Below are 15,948 nucleotides of genomic sequence, written 5' to 3'. Positions count from 1 at the left end.
TCAGTGCAACGAGACCAAGACCAGCCGGACGGCAGGACGGAGGCCACCATGGAGCCCAAGACGGCGTCACCACCAGAGCCTTTTTGCTGGCGAAGACCACTTTCGTCAGGATAAGCTGTACTAGCTGTCCCCTTTCAAATTGGCCGTTGTTGGATCCCTTCTCGCTCAATATTTGGGAAGAGGACCAGGGCCTATATAAGTAGAACTAGCCACCACAATAGGGGCATCTGATCAAGATCCAATCCTTAGCCACACACCAAACACAAGAACACCCCAACCTTAGGAGGCTGTTCTTCCCCTTGTACTGTTCATCATCAGCCCAAGAGGCAATCCACCACCACCACACTCGAGTAGGGTATTACACCACTACGGTGGCCCGAACCAGTATAAATCTTGTGTCTTTGTGTTGCGAGTTCGTCGAGTTCGTTCGCGAGATTTTAGCGAGCTAGGGCGTAGATCGGTAGGGAGGAAATCTCCGCGCGCACCCCAGTGTTCGAACCTTGAGGGTTTTGCCAGAACCTAAGATCCGACAGATTTGTAGTGGCCTGCCCACTTGAATCCTATAAGAATAGCAAGGAAATGCGGGGAGTCGTGTCACCTTTGAGAGTTACACTGATATTAACAGTACCGCACCTTCATTTGAAGAGAGCTGGTATCCGAAGCCTTTCTAGCCGTACAGGCAATACTAGCACATATATTCCAGCAAGTTCCACTTTGTTGATTTTACTCTAATGCTTACGGTTTTCCCATTATATCTACACTATGAACTGTGTAGCTGCTTTGTGTCGCACTAGCAGCAGTCCACTCTTGAAGCTAAACACTGCAATGACTTACAAAATTGGCACCAAGGCATTGAGTGCCATTCTGGATGCAATCAAACTCATACGCTCCCCACCTATTGATTCTTGTTCAGAATATGATCCTAATGACTATTCTAACCTCGAGGAGTCAAAGGAAGATGGCCTGTCCTGTTCACCCATCAAGGTGCCTGTTCTAATTTGGCAAGGTTTTATTGATTGCGCGTATCTTGCATATGTTGTGTTGCATTTCTTCTACTTTTTTGCACATCCATCTGCTTAGTTACTCATCATATATGTCAAGATGCCATGCCCATCCATTATCAATTTATATTCCATCTGTCATCATACCATGTTTTTTCACTCAAATGTTATTCTTGTGCATCAGACATCAAAAAGGAAGAGGGTGATTGCCCAACCTGAAGGAGCACCAGCAAAGTCCTCAAAAACGTGGTGGTGCCGGAGAAATCAGACAGCACCCCACTTATATTGGTTGTACAACCAGTGACACAAAACATAGGACCGACTCCAGTAGATTGTACCCATACTTCACTGGCCACACCACTAGCCCCACCACACAGGACCTGCGCTCCAGCAAAAGGTATACTGATTTCAGTTGCCATAGCACCAGCCGTACCACAGAAAAATCCCACTCCAGCAAAAAGTACAGCAAGTCCACCAACCGAAGACCTATCCCAACTGCAGAGACGGCCAATTCCTGCAGATTGGAACCCCATTCCAGTTATTCCTAGTTTGAAAGACAATGCTTTCAATGTTGTTAGGGACTACGTGCATATATTCCCATCATGGGAAGATTATAGTGAAGACAAACATCATTTTCACATCTTCCTGTCCAACTTACGTGTAAGTGCTATTATTCATGGTTATTATTTTCCTGTTTTTTGCTTATTGAACACATCAATGATTTACATTACATTGTTGTAAGTGGGCGAGGGTCAATCTGGATAGTCATGATGAGCAAAGCTTGCTTGTGCTTTTCAAGGAAGCATTGCAGCAGTATCGGTGTTACCTGAGGAAATCACACTTTGATGGCAAGTCTATAAACGAATTTCCGGTGAAGTCTCCTGTGCTAAATTTAGAAGACATTGAATGGAAAAACATTGTTATGCACTGGCTTCGTTCCCAGGATGAGGTACTATCTATGAAATCACATGACAATTTGAACTTCTACTTTTCCGCATGTGCCTTACGGATCTTTTTGCTGGAAATCCGCTTGAAGAAGAATTCCGGTTTGAAAAGAACGACAGGATGTCGCAAATATGATGCCCGTTGCTTTGCTCTTGTTAGTAACTGTTGTCCTGTATCACTGTACTTGCATACATACCTGGTTCATTATGTGACAGCAGTATGCATGATAGCTTGCTTATCAATTTTTCGCTCCAAATTATTTGATCTGTATAAATGGTAAAATTAGTGTAGAATATATCCAATGCCACTGAAATTTTTTAGCTCTGCATTGTTCTTGTAAGTACTTGTTGTCCTTTATTAGTGTACTTATATTGATGATGACCCACAAGTATAGGGGATCTATCGTAGTCCTTTCGATAAGTAAGAGTGTCGAACCCAACGAGGAGCAGAAGGAAATGATAAGCGGTTTTCAGCAAGGTATTCTTTGCAAGCACTGAAATTATCGGTAACAGATAGTTTTGTGATAAGATAATTTGTAACGGGTAACAAGTAATGAAAGTAAATAAGGTGCAGCAAGGTGGCCCAATCCTTTTTGTAGCAAAGGACAAGCCTGGACAATTTCTTATATGAAGGAAAATGCTCTCGAGGACACATGGGAATTATCGTCAAGCTAGTTTTCATCACGTTCATATGATTTGCGTTCGGTACTTTGATAATTTGATATGTGGGTGGACCGGTGCTTGGGTGCTGTCCTTACTTGGACAAGCATCCCACTTATGATTAACTCCTATTGCAAGCATCCGCAACTACAAAAGAAGTATTATTGTAAACCTAACCATAGCATGAAACATATGGATCCAAATCAGCCCCTTACGAATCCACGCATAAACTAGGGTTTAAGCTTCTGTCACTCTAGCAACCCATCATCTACTTATTACTTACCAATGCCTTCCTCTAGGCCCAAACAATGGTGAAGTGTCATGTAGTCGACGTTCACATAACACCACTAGAGGAGAGACAACATACATCTCAAACGAATAACAAATTCACATGACTACTAATAGCAAGACTTCTCCCATGTCCTCAGGAACAAACGTAACTACTCACAAAGCATATTCATGCTCATAATCAGAGGGGTATTAATATGCATATAGGATCTGAACATATGATCTTCCACCAAATAAACCAACTAGCATCAACTACAAGGAGTAATCAACACTACTAGCAACCTATAGGTACCAATCCCAGACTTGGAGACAAAGATTGGATACAAGAGATGAACTAGGGTTTTAGAGGAGATGGTGCTGGTGAAGATGTTGATGGAGATTGGCCCCCTCCCGATGAGAGGAGCGTTGGTGAGGACGATGGTGATGATTTCCCCCTCCCGGAGGGAAGTGTCCCCGGCAGAACAGCTCCGCCAGAGCCCTAGATTGGTTCCGCCAAGGTTCCGCCTCGTGGCGGCGGAGTCTCATCCCGATAGCTTGCTTGCGATTTTTTCTCGGACGAAAGACTTCATATAGCAGAAGATGGGCACCGGAGGGCCACCAGGGGGCCCACGAGGCAGGAGGCGCGCCCCCACCCTCGTGGCTAGGGTGTGGGCCCCCTCTGGTATTTTCTTCGCTCAGTATTTTTTATTATTTCCAAAAATAACTTCCGTGGAGTTTCAGGACTTTTGGAGTTGTGCGGAATAGGTCTCTAATATTTGCTCCTTTTCCAGCCCAGAATTGCAGCTGCCGGCATTCTCCCTCTTTATGTAAACCTTGTAAAATAAGAGAGAATAGGCATAAGTATTGTGACATAATGTGTAATAACAGCCCATAATGCAATAAATATCGATATAAAAGCATGATGCAAAATGGACGTATCAACTCCCCCAAGCTTAGACCTCGCTTGTCCTCAAGCGGAAGCCGACAATGATAAATATGTCCACATGTTTAGAGATGTAGGTGTCGATAAAATAAAATACGGATATTCTCATCATGATCATTCTTATAACAGCAACATATATGGATATTCTCATATGATTTCTTATGCTCAAGTAATAATCTATTCACAATGCAAAGTATGAATTAGAAACTTCATTGAGAACGAACAAACTATAATCTCAGTCATTGAGGCAATTGCAATTTATCATAACATTAGAAAGAGTCAATATAAGAGCTTTTCAGCAAGTCCACATACTCAACTATCATTTAGTCTTTCACAATTGCTAACACTCACGCAATACTTGTGGTTATGGAGTTTTAATCAGACACAGAGAAAGATAGGGGCTTATAGTTTCGCCTCCTAACCTTTTACCTCAAGGGTAATGTCAACAATAATAGTTCATGCTAACTTACATCCAATTGGATATATATATATATATATATCAGGATCTTTCCAACACAAGGTGCTTGCCAAAGGATAAAATGTAAAAAGGAAAGGTGAAGATCACCATGACTCTTGCATAAGGGTAAGAGATAAAAGTAAAAGATAGTCCCTTCGCAGAGGGAAGCAGAGGTTGTCATGCGCTTTCAGGGTTGGATGCACGAAATCTTAATGCGAAAGAACGTCGCTTTATATTGCCACTTGTGATATGGACGTTTATTATGCAGTCCGTTGCTTTTATTTATTCCACATTACAAGATCGTATAAAGCTTATTTTCTCCCACACTAATCAATCATACATATTTAGAGAGCAATTTTTATTGCTTGCACCGATGACAACTTACGTGAAGGATCTTACTCAATCCATAGGTAGATATGGTGGACTCTCATGGCAAAACTGGGTTTAAGGGTATTTCGGAAGCACAAGTAGTATCTCTACTTGGTGCAAAGAATTGGCTAGCATGAGGGAGAAAGGCAAACTCAACATGTTGGATGATCCATGACAATATACTTTATCTCAGATATGAAAACATAACCCATTACGTTGTCTTCCTTGTCCAACATCAACTCTTTAGCATGTCATATTTTAATGAGTGCTCACAATCATGAAAGATGTCCAAGATAGTATATTTATATGTGAAACCTCTCTTTCTTTATTACTTCCTATTAATTGCAACGATGACCAAAGCTATGTTTGTCAACTCTCAACGACTTTTAATCATCATACTCTTTATATGTGAAGTCATTACTCTCCATAATTCAATATGATCTCTTTATTTCTTTTTATTCTTTATTTTCTTTTATTCCCTCAAGATCATAGCAAGATAATCAAGACCTTGACTCAACACTAATCTTTATTATATAGCTCACGAACTCGATTACATAGAAGTATCATAAAGCAAAACTCAAAACTAAATCCTACTAAAACTTTATTCTACTAGATCAATATATTACTAAAAGGATCGAACTAAGAAAATGGTAAAGATAGAGATGTGATGGTGATACGATACCGGGGCACCTCCCCCAAGCTTGGCAATTGCCAAGGGGAGTGCCCATACCCATGTGATTATATCTCTTTTGCTGGTGAAGGAGATGAAGGTGATGATGGATAGTCGCACATCGAGCATAAGAGGTCCTCTAACTTGCGGATAATGCCTTTGAGTGCGATGATATGCTCCTTCAACAAAATATTTTCACGTGTGAGATACTTGTTTTGTATACGAGCTAACTCAATCATCTTGAAAGCTTCGATATCAGTTGGGGTAAGAAGATTGTGATCAAGTTGAAGGATGTCTTCTGCTGCCGGAGCTTGGCCCTCAGTGGCCTTCTTGATCCCTTCAACCTTGTTCATCTCCATGGGTTCTTCCCTCTTCAGCTCTATCTTCATTAGACAAGCATCGTTGTCACCATTGTTGGAGGAGGGGGACGACATGATGCCTGGCCTTGACAACCCTGACAGAAAACAGCTCGAAACAAGAACAGAGGATATTTGCGTGGTACGGTGGTCAAAACCTTCGAGAGATTATATAATGAATTTTTACCGACCAAAAGAAGTATCGTGCAAGAAAACGGAGTCCGCAGAGCGCACGAGGTGCCCACGAGGTAGGGGGACGCGCCCTCCACCCTCATGGAGGCCTCGTGTCCTTCCCGGACTGCTTCTTATTTTCCTATTTTTCTAAATATTCCAAAACGGAGAAAATTTGCCATTAGAACTGTTTTGGAGTCGGTTTACTTACCGTACCACATACCTATTCCTTTTCGGAGTCTGAAACATTTTGGAAAGTGTCCCTTATGTATTCCTCCGGTGTTACGGTTTCAATAACATTAGTTTCAACATTTATAGGGTTACCTGAGATGTAATGTTTGATTCTTTGACCATTCACCACCTTCAGATTTGTGCCTTCAAAGTTGTTGATTTTTATGGCACCGGAACGATAGACCTCCTTGATAACGTAAGGACCTTCCCATTTAGAGAGAATTTTTCGTGCAAAAAATCTTAAACGAGAGTTGTATAGCAACACATAATCACCTACATTAAACTCGCGCTTTTGTATCCTTTTGTCATGCCATCTTTTAACTTTTTCTTTAAACAACTTGGCATTCTCATAGGCTTGGGTTCTCCATTCATCAAGTGAGCTAATGTCGAATAGCCTCTTCTCACCGGCAAGTTTGAAATCATAATTGAGCTCTTTAATAGCCCAATATGCCTTATGTTCTAGTTCAAGAGGTACGTGACATGCTTTTCGATAAACCATTTTATATGGAGACATACCCATAGGATTTTTATATGCAGTTCTATAGGACCATAATGCATCATCAAGTTTCTTGGACCAATTCTTTCTAGATCTATTAACAGTCTTTTGCAAAATTAATTTGAGCTCTCTATTACTCAATTCTACTTGACCACTAGACTGTGGATGATAAGGAGATGCAATTCTATGATTAACATCATACTTAGCAAGCATTTTACGAAAAGCACCATGAATAAAATGTGAACCACCATCAGTCATTAAATATCTAGGGACTCCAAATAACTTCTTTAAGCATCTTAATAGAAGTGTTATGATCAGCACTACTAGTTGGAATGGCTTCTACCCACTTAGTAACATAATCAACAGCAACTAAAATATGTGTATACCCATTAGATGAAGGAAAAGGTCCCATATAATCGAAGCCCCAAACGTCAAATGGTTCAATAACAAGTGAATAATTCATAGGCATTTCTTGACGTCTACTAATGTTACCAATTCTTTGGCACTCATCACAAGATAAGACAAACTTACAAGCATCCTTGAAGAGAGTAGGCCAATAAAAACCGGATTGCAATACCTTATGCGTAGTTCTGTCTCCGGCATGGTGCCCTCCATAAGCCTCAGAGTGACACTTGCGTAGGATCTGTTCCTGTTCATGCTCAGGTACACAATGTCTAATAACACCATCTACTCCTTCTTTATAAAGATGTGGGTCATCCCAGAAGTAATGTCTTAAATCATAGAAAAACTTTTTCTTTTGCTGGTATGTGAAACTAGGTGGTATAAATTTAGCAACAATATAATTAGCATAATCAGCATACCATGGAGCAGTATGAGAAGCATTTATGACATTCAATTGTTCATCAGGAAAGCTATCATCAATAGGTAGTGGGTCATCAAGAACATTTTCTAACCTAGACAAGTTATCTGCAACGGAGTTCTCAGCTCCCTTTCTATCAATAATATATGAATCAAATTCTTGTAGCAAGAGAACCCATCTAATAAGTCTAGGTTTAGCATCTTTCTCTTCCATAAGATATTTAATAGCAGCATGATCAGTGTGAATAGTTACTTTAGAATCAACAATATAAGGTCTAAACTTATCACAATCAAATACAACTGCTAAGAATTCCTTTTCAGTAGTAGCATAATTTCTCTGGGCACTGTCTAGAGTTTTACTCGCATATTGAATAACATTTAATTTCTTATCAACTCGTTGTCCTAGAACATCACCTACAACATAATCGCTAGCATCACACATAATTTCAAAGGGTAAATTCCAATCAGGTGGCTGAATGATAGGGGCAGAGATTAATGCTTTCTTATGTATTTCAAATGCTTCTACAGAATCATCATCAAAGACAAAGGAATACCTTTTTGTAATAGATTAGTCAGAGGCCGAGAAATTTTTAAGAAGTCCTTAATGAACCTCCTATAAAAACCGGCATGACCAAGGAAACTTCTTATACCTTTGATGTCCTTGGGACATGGCATCTTTTTAATAGCATCAACTTTAGCTTTATCCACTTCAATACCTCTTTCAGAAATTTTATGCCCCAAAACAATGCCTTCATTAACCACAAAGTGGCACTTCTCCCAATTCAAGACAAGATTAGTGTCTTCACATCTCTGCAAAACTCGATCAAAGTTGCTCAAGCAATCATCAAAAGAGGATCCATAAACGGAGAAATCGTCCATGAAAACCTCACAAATCTTTTCACAAAAGTCAGAGAATATAGCCATCATGCATCTTTGGAAGGTAGCAGGTGCATTACATAAACCAAAAGGCATACATCTATAAGCAAAAGTACCGAAAGGGCAAGTATAAGTGGTCTTCGCTTGATCATCAGCTGACAGGTATTTGAGAGAAGCCAGAGTAACCGTCTAGAAAGCAAAAATGTGTATGTTTGGATAATCTTTCTAGCATTTTATCAATAAAAGGTAAGGGGTAATGATCTTTTTTAGTAGCCTTATTTAATTTGCGGAAATCAATTACCATCCTATAACCTGTAATAATTCTTTGCGGAATCAATTCATCTTTATCATTAGGAACGACAGTAATACCTCCCTTCTTAGGGACACAATGGACAGGACTTACCCACTGACTATCAACAATGGGATAAATTATACCTACCTCACAGAGCTTTAGTATTTCCTCTCTTACCACTTCTTTCATCTTAGGATTCAGCCGTCGTTGATGATCAATAACTAGTTTGGCATCTTTCTCCAAATTTATTTTGTGTTGACATAGAGTGGGACTAATGCCCTTAAGATCATCAAGATTATATCCAATAGCAGCACGGTGCTTCTTCAGAGTTTTCAATAATTTCTCTTCTTCATGCTCTGAAAGGTTAGCACTAATAATAACAGCATATATCTTCTTTTCATCTAGATAAGCATATTTAAGAGTATCAGGTAATGGTTTAAGTTCAAACACGGGATCACCCTTGGGTGGAGGAGGATCCCCTAGGATTTCAACAGGCAAATTGTGTTTCAGAATAGGTCCTTGTTTAAAGAATACTTCATCTATTTCCCTTCTTTCATTCATGAACATATCATTTTCATGGTCTAGCAAATATTGTTCTAAAGGATCACTAGGAGGCACAACAATAGAAGCAAGACCAATAATTTCATCTTTACTAGGCAATTCGTCATCATGAGGTTGTCTACAAAATTTAGAGAAATTAAACTCATGAGACATATCATCCAAACCAATAGTAACAACATCCTTTTCGCAGTCTATCTTAGCATTAACAGTATTCAAGAAGGGTCTACCAAATATAATGGGACAAAAGCTATCTTGAGGGGAACCAAGAACAAGGAAATCAGCAGGATATTTAGCTTTCCCACACAAGACCTCAACATCTCTAACAATCCCAATTGGTGAAATAGTATCTCTATTGGCAAGCTTAATGGTGACATCAATTTCTTCTAACTCAGCAGGTGCAATATCATGCATGATTTCTTTGTATAAGGAAATAGGTATTGCACTAGCACTAGCACCCATATCGCATAAGCCATGATAGCAATGATCTCCTATTTTAACAGAAATAACAGGCATGCCTACCACATGTCTATGTTTATCTTTGGCACCAGGTTTAGCAATTCTAGCAGTCTCATCACAGAAGTAAATAACATGCCCATCGATATTATCAGCCAAGAGAACTTTAACAATAGCAACATTAGGTTCAACTTTAACTTTCTCAGGAGGTGTGTAAGTTCTAATATTACTTTTACGAACCACAGTTGAAGCTTTAGCATGATCCTTTATCCTAACAGGGAAAGGTGGTTTCTCAACATAAGCAGTAGGAACAATATGATCATTATAAGTGATAGTCTTTTCTTCAACTTTAATAGGTTCAACTACTTTTACTTCTATGGGAGGATGATATTTAAACCACTTCTCCTTAGGGAGATCAACATGAGCAGCAAAAGATTCACAAAAAGAAGCTACTATCTCAGAGTCAAGCCCATATTTAGTGCTAAATTTACGGAAAACATCGGTGTCCATAAAAGATTTAACACAATAAAACTTAGGTGTTCTACCTGACTCCTTACCTTCGTCGAGATCCCAATTTTCAGAGTTGCGTTTAATTCGTTCCAATATATCCCACTTGAATTCAATAGTCTTCATCAGAAAAGAGCCAGTACAAGAAGTATCGAGCATGGAGCGATTGTTGTCAGAAAGCCGAGCATAAAAAATTTGAATAATCATCTCTCTTGAGAGCTCATGGTCGGGGCATGAATATAACATTGACTTAAGCCTCCCCCAAGCTTGAGCGATGCTTTCTCCTTCGCGAGGCAAAAAATTATATATATAATTACGATCACGATGAACAAGATGCATAGGATAAAACTTCTGATGGAATTCCAATTTCAACCGTTTGTAGTCCCATGATCCCATATCATCACATAGCCTATACCATGTCAATGCATCTCCCTTCAAAGATAAAGGGAAGACCTTCTTCTTGATAACATCTTCGGGCATACCTGCAAGCTTAAATAATCCACAAACTTCATCCACATAGATTAAGTGTTAATCGGGATGCAATGTTCCATCTCCTGCAAAAGGATTAGCTAGCAGTTTCTCTATCATACCCGAAGGAATTTCAAAGTAAATATTTTCATTTTCAGTAGGTTCAGTAGGTTGAGGAGCAACTCTTTGCTCTACTGGTCGAGGTGAAGATACCCCAAACAAGCCCCTCAAAGGATTACTTTCCATGGTAACAAGTGACAGTAAATTTCAGCACACTATATAAATTTTTCCTTACCAAATTCCACCTACCAAAGGCGCTTCACTCCCCGGCAACGGCGCCAGAAAAGAGTCTTGATGACCCACAAGTATAGGGGATCTATCGTAGTCCTTTCGATAACTAAGAGTGTTGAACCCAACGAGGAGCAGACGAAAATGATAAGCGGTTTTCAGATGGGTATTCTCTGCAAGCACTGAAATTATCAGTAACAGATAGTTTTGTGATAAGATAATTTGTAACGGGTAACAAGTAATGAAATTAAATAAGGTGCATCAAGGTGGCCCAATCCTTTTTGTAGCAAAGGACAAGCCTGGACAATTTCTTATATGAAGGAAAACGCTCCTGAGGACACATGAGAATTATCGTAAGCTAGTTTTCATCACGTTCATATGATTCGCGTTCGGTACTTTGATAATTTGATATGTGGGTGGACCGGTGCTTGGGTGCTGTCCTTACTTGGACAAGCATCCCACTTATGATTAACTCCTACTGCAAGCATCCGCAACTACAAAATAAGTATTAAGGTAAACCTAACCATAGCATGAAACATATGGATCCAAATCAGCCCCTTACGAAGCAACACATAAACTAGGGTTTAAGCTTCCATCACTCTAGCAACCCATCATCTACTTATTACTTCCCAATGTGTTCCTCTAGGCCCAAACAATGGTGAAGTGTCATGTAGTCAACGTTCACATAACACCACTAGAGGAGAGACAACATACATCTCATCAAAATATTGAACGAATACCAAATTCACATGACTACTAATAGCAAGACTTCTCCCATGTCCTCAGGAACAAATGTAACTACTCACAAAGCATATTCATGCTCATAACCAGAGGGTTGTTAATATGCATATAGGATCTGAACATATGATCTTCCACCAAATAAACCAACTAGCATCAACTACAAGGAGTAATCAGCACTACTAGCAACCTACAGGTACCAATCCCAGACTTGGAGACAAAGATTGGATACAAGAGATGAACTAGGGTTTTAGAGGAGATGGTGCTGGTAAAGATGTTGATGGAGATCGGCCCCCTCCCGATGAGAGGAGCGTTGGTGATGACGATGGCGATGATTTCCCCCTCCCGGAGGGAAGTGTCCCCGGCAGAACAGCTCCGCCAGAGCCCTAGATTGGTTTCGCCAAGGTTCCGCCTCATGGCGGCGGAGTCTCGTCCCGAAAGCTTGCTTGCGATCTTTTCTCGGACGAAAGACTTCATATAGCAGAAGATGGGCACCGGAGGGCCACCAGGGGGCCCACGAGGCAGGGGGCGCGCCCCCACCCTCGTGGCCAGGGTGTGGCCCCCCTCTGGTATTTTGTTCGCTCAGTATTTTTTATTATTTCCAAAAACAACTTCCGTGGAGTTTCAGGACTTTTGGAGTTGTGCAGAATAGGTCTCTAATATTTGCTCCTTTTCCAGCCCAGAATTCCAGCTGTCGGCATTCTCCCTCTTTATGTAAACCTTGTAAAATAAGAGAGAATAGGCATAAGTATTGTGACATAATGTGTAATAACAGCCATAATGCAATAAATATCGATATAAAAGCATGATGCAAACTGGACATATCAATTGACAGGTAGTTGTTCATGTACCATCACTATGCAGCTTATTTTCCTTTGCCCTCCATTTTCTACACATCAGATCTATATTTACTCTTACCATAAGGTTGGATAACACCGATGGTACTGAAGAAGTTTAGCTGTGCATTGCTCTTGGCTGTACCTTTTGCCTGTATCACCGTACTTACATTTATAGCTACTTGGTTATGTAGCATCACTCTTCATCTTATCTTAAATATTCTCCATTTTTTCTTATATTATCACATCTATATTTACTCTTAACAAAATGTAGAATAAAGGCAATGCTTATGAAGAAGATTCTGTGGTAAACTTCTTGAATTGCCCCCCCCCCATCAGCATGGATAAGGGCTTTATAGAGCATGTCTTCACCAATAATGTAAGTTTGTCCTTCTCAAGCCTTCAAACTTTGTTGTGTATATTTGGTTAGACATGACTGTAACAGCTGTTTATTTTTGGTGTTTGCATCAAATCTGTCAGGACCGGGTTTTTGGGATATTAATTCTCCAGAAAATGGCCCTTGTGTTCACCAGCCCCAGGATTACTGTGAGCTGATGAGGCACCAACTTGATACAGAAATTCCAAGCAAAGTACAAAAATATGTAGTACAAGACCATTGTGGCCTATGAGTACAACACTTGGTTTCTAGTGGTTGGTGGCGGAAGCGGTTTGTGGTTCATCTGCGTCTATGGGACTCCATTTCCCACAAGAACAGCTGACCAGGATAACTCCTATCTTCACGCAGCTACTATCATCACTGCGTAGGCTCCGGGGCTGTCATCGCAATGCTTATCTCCATGCGAGAAATCTGGCCAAGACAATAGCCAGGGACAAGCCAGTTAGTACTTTTGAATGTACTCGCAAACATCAAGAACACGGGTATAATATATCAAAACATGCTCCGAAATATTCTATGATCATAACGTCTGTCACAAAATATACGAAATCCATGATGTACGCATGCGGGTAAAATATGAATATGCAATATAGAAATAGAATGCACTGGTCGAGTGTCTGAAATGACTCCTCGAAAGGGGGTGCAAATAAATTAACAATGCCGCAGTCAGGCGTCTGAGCGACACCACATAAAGGGCTTATAAAAAATAATTAAATAACAAGCATGCCGCAGTCGGGCGTCTGAGCGACATCGCATAAAGGGCTTATATAGGATAATTAAATAACAAGCATGCCGCAGTCGGGCGTCTGAGCGACACCGCATAAAGGGCTTATAAAGGATAATTAAATAACAAGCATGCCGCAGTCGGGCGTCTGAGCGACACCGCATAAAGGGCTTATAATAGAATAGTTGCAGTGGGTATCCAGGAGGTAGAACCATCCCAGGGATACTCAATAATTCAAATAATGTAAATGGTTAGTCAATAATAATAATCATAATCGTCACAAGTCACAAGTCATGATCCAAGTTCTGGTTTAACAGTTTTTCCTCCGAAGACCGACACTAAGACCGACACTTGACCCATCCCAGACTGTAGTCCTTAACCACGGACACGGCTATTCGAATAGATGTATAATCTCTGCAGAGGGTGTACTCTTTACCCACGGGTAACGGATTTCTTTAGTCCATCGGGACTAATTCCGTCTACGGTCTTTTAATTGAAAACACGCCTGACCTGCACACACCAGCTTAACTTACCGGTGTCTGGAATCACCCATGACACCTGTCAAGCGAAACTCTAAGTGGGGAGGCTACAACCTCGACGTAGCATGGGATCACAAAATTTATACCGCGCGCAAACTAGGGGAGCTACCCCTTCGGCTACAACCGAAACACCCATGCCCCCGGACCGGATGACTGGCTTTAATCCATGGCCATGGGACCCTCATCACGGCCTCTCTGTACGGTGTGTGCTAGAAAGGGGTTGACAACTTACTAAACCGTACCCTACCTATGGCAGGGACAAGTGGTAGTACGAAGCAAGTATGGGGGTTACTGGAACAAGACTCGATCTACGGCCGACTCAGGAGGTTCAAGTATTCCCTATATGATTGTCATAACAAATATATTCCCAATAACAGATAAGCTTAACACTCATCAAGCCTCACCATGCCATACCGGACATACTCGTCTCAACGAGGAACTAGGGATAAGCTCGTGTCTACCCAAGACCGCGACCTTCCCGGCTTCCTTCCGGTATGCATGAGAAGCTTACGAGGATGATCACTATCACCAGCATATCCATTTATAACAGCAAAGAAATCTCCATTGTGCACTCATGCGTATGATCTTATCGTCACATAAAATAGCGTATGCTCCGAGTCAAGGTGATGTTGTAACCGTATCAACAACATCCAAAAATATTATGCCAGGGTTCAGAATGCTTGCCTTCAAGTGTATGCATGTGGGGTGCACTTTTTGAAGGTTGCCTTTTTCTCCAAAATCCTATTTTTGAGAAATATTCAAATAACACATATTCAAAAACAGTACAAAAAGTTGTCCTAAATATTTTTGAAATAAATCTTAAAATAAACTAGATGAAATTTGAGAGAGGTAGGAAAAAGAATCAACTCATTTGGAGTTTTATTTTAAAAGATATAGCCAGTCAAAGTTCTGTTTTTAATAAAACCAGAAAAAGAAAACGTTTCGGTACATAATACGCTTTCGGGGTAGGGGATACGTACTCGAGACTTTTGCGCTTTCACTTAACCAGAGTGGACGGCGCGCGGGTCACTGACAGTGGGTCCAGGGGGGCCCACTGGTCAGGTTTGACTTGTCCTTTTCTCCCTCCTCTCCCTCTGCCCGAACGGTGGCGGGACTCCGGCGATCGCCGTCGACGAACGGCAGCTCCCCACGGGGCCCCGAGGGCAGGGATGGATCCGCCAGTCCGGGGCGGTCCTCCCGGTGGGCGCTAGGCAGGTGGGGACAGAGGAAGCCGGCGGCGGCGAGCTCCGCGGCGGACGGTGGTTCGGGAGCAAATGGGGCTTCGGGCTACGGTGGTTCCCGATCAAGTTTGGGAGGTGGGGTGGCTCCGCAAGGTCTAGGGGGGGTCGAATGACGGCGTTGGATGGACCGGGGAGGGTCTGGTTGCGACGCATTGCACTAGATTGTGGCGGCGACCGAACTGGCCGGAGACGGGAAGAAAGCTTCCCGACGTCGATTGCTGGGTGATGGGGGCACTAGGGGGTTAGAATGAGGTTGCCTGAGTGCTAGGTTGAGCTCGGGGTCCCCTTATATAGGCGCTCGAGGTCGGTCCCGCGGCGGCCGTGGATAGGATCGCCGGCGACCGCTGTTCTGTAGCTGCATGACTATGTGGCGGCGACGAGCGCGTGCCGACGGGCTTGTGGATAGGCTCGGGCTGTTCTCAGGGGGCAGCTGGCGCACGCGGGTGGCTTGGGCGGCGCCGTCCACGGCGGAGCCCGCTGCCGACGCCGGCGTGCCGCCAAGGGAGCCCTGACGGCGGCGCTGTAGGGCGCCAGGGAGGCTTGGAGGGTTCTGGTGAGTGGGCGAGTGCAGGGCGTGGCTTTGCAGGCGAGCAAGGGCCAGGGGTGCGACGCGGCGACCCGTGCGCACGCACGTGCAAAACGCG

This window comes from Aegilops tauschii, chromosome 3, assembly GCF_002575655.3.
Source record: "Aegilops tauschii subsp. strangulata cultivar AL8/78 chromosome 3, Aet v6.0, whole genome shotgun sequence".
In the NCBI taxonomy this organism is placed as follows: domain Eukaryota; kingdom Viridiplantae; phylum Streptophyta; class Magnoliopsida; order Poales; family Poaceae; genus Aegilops; species Aegilops tauschii.
Note: the sequence above shows the minus strand (reverse complement) of the source record.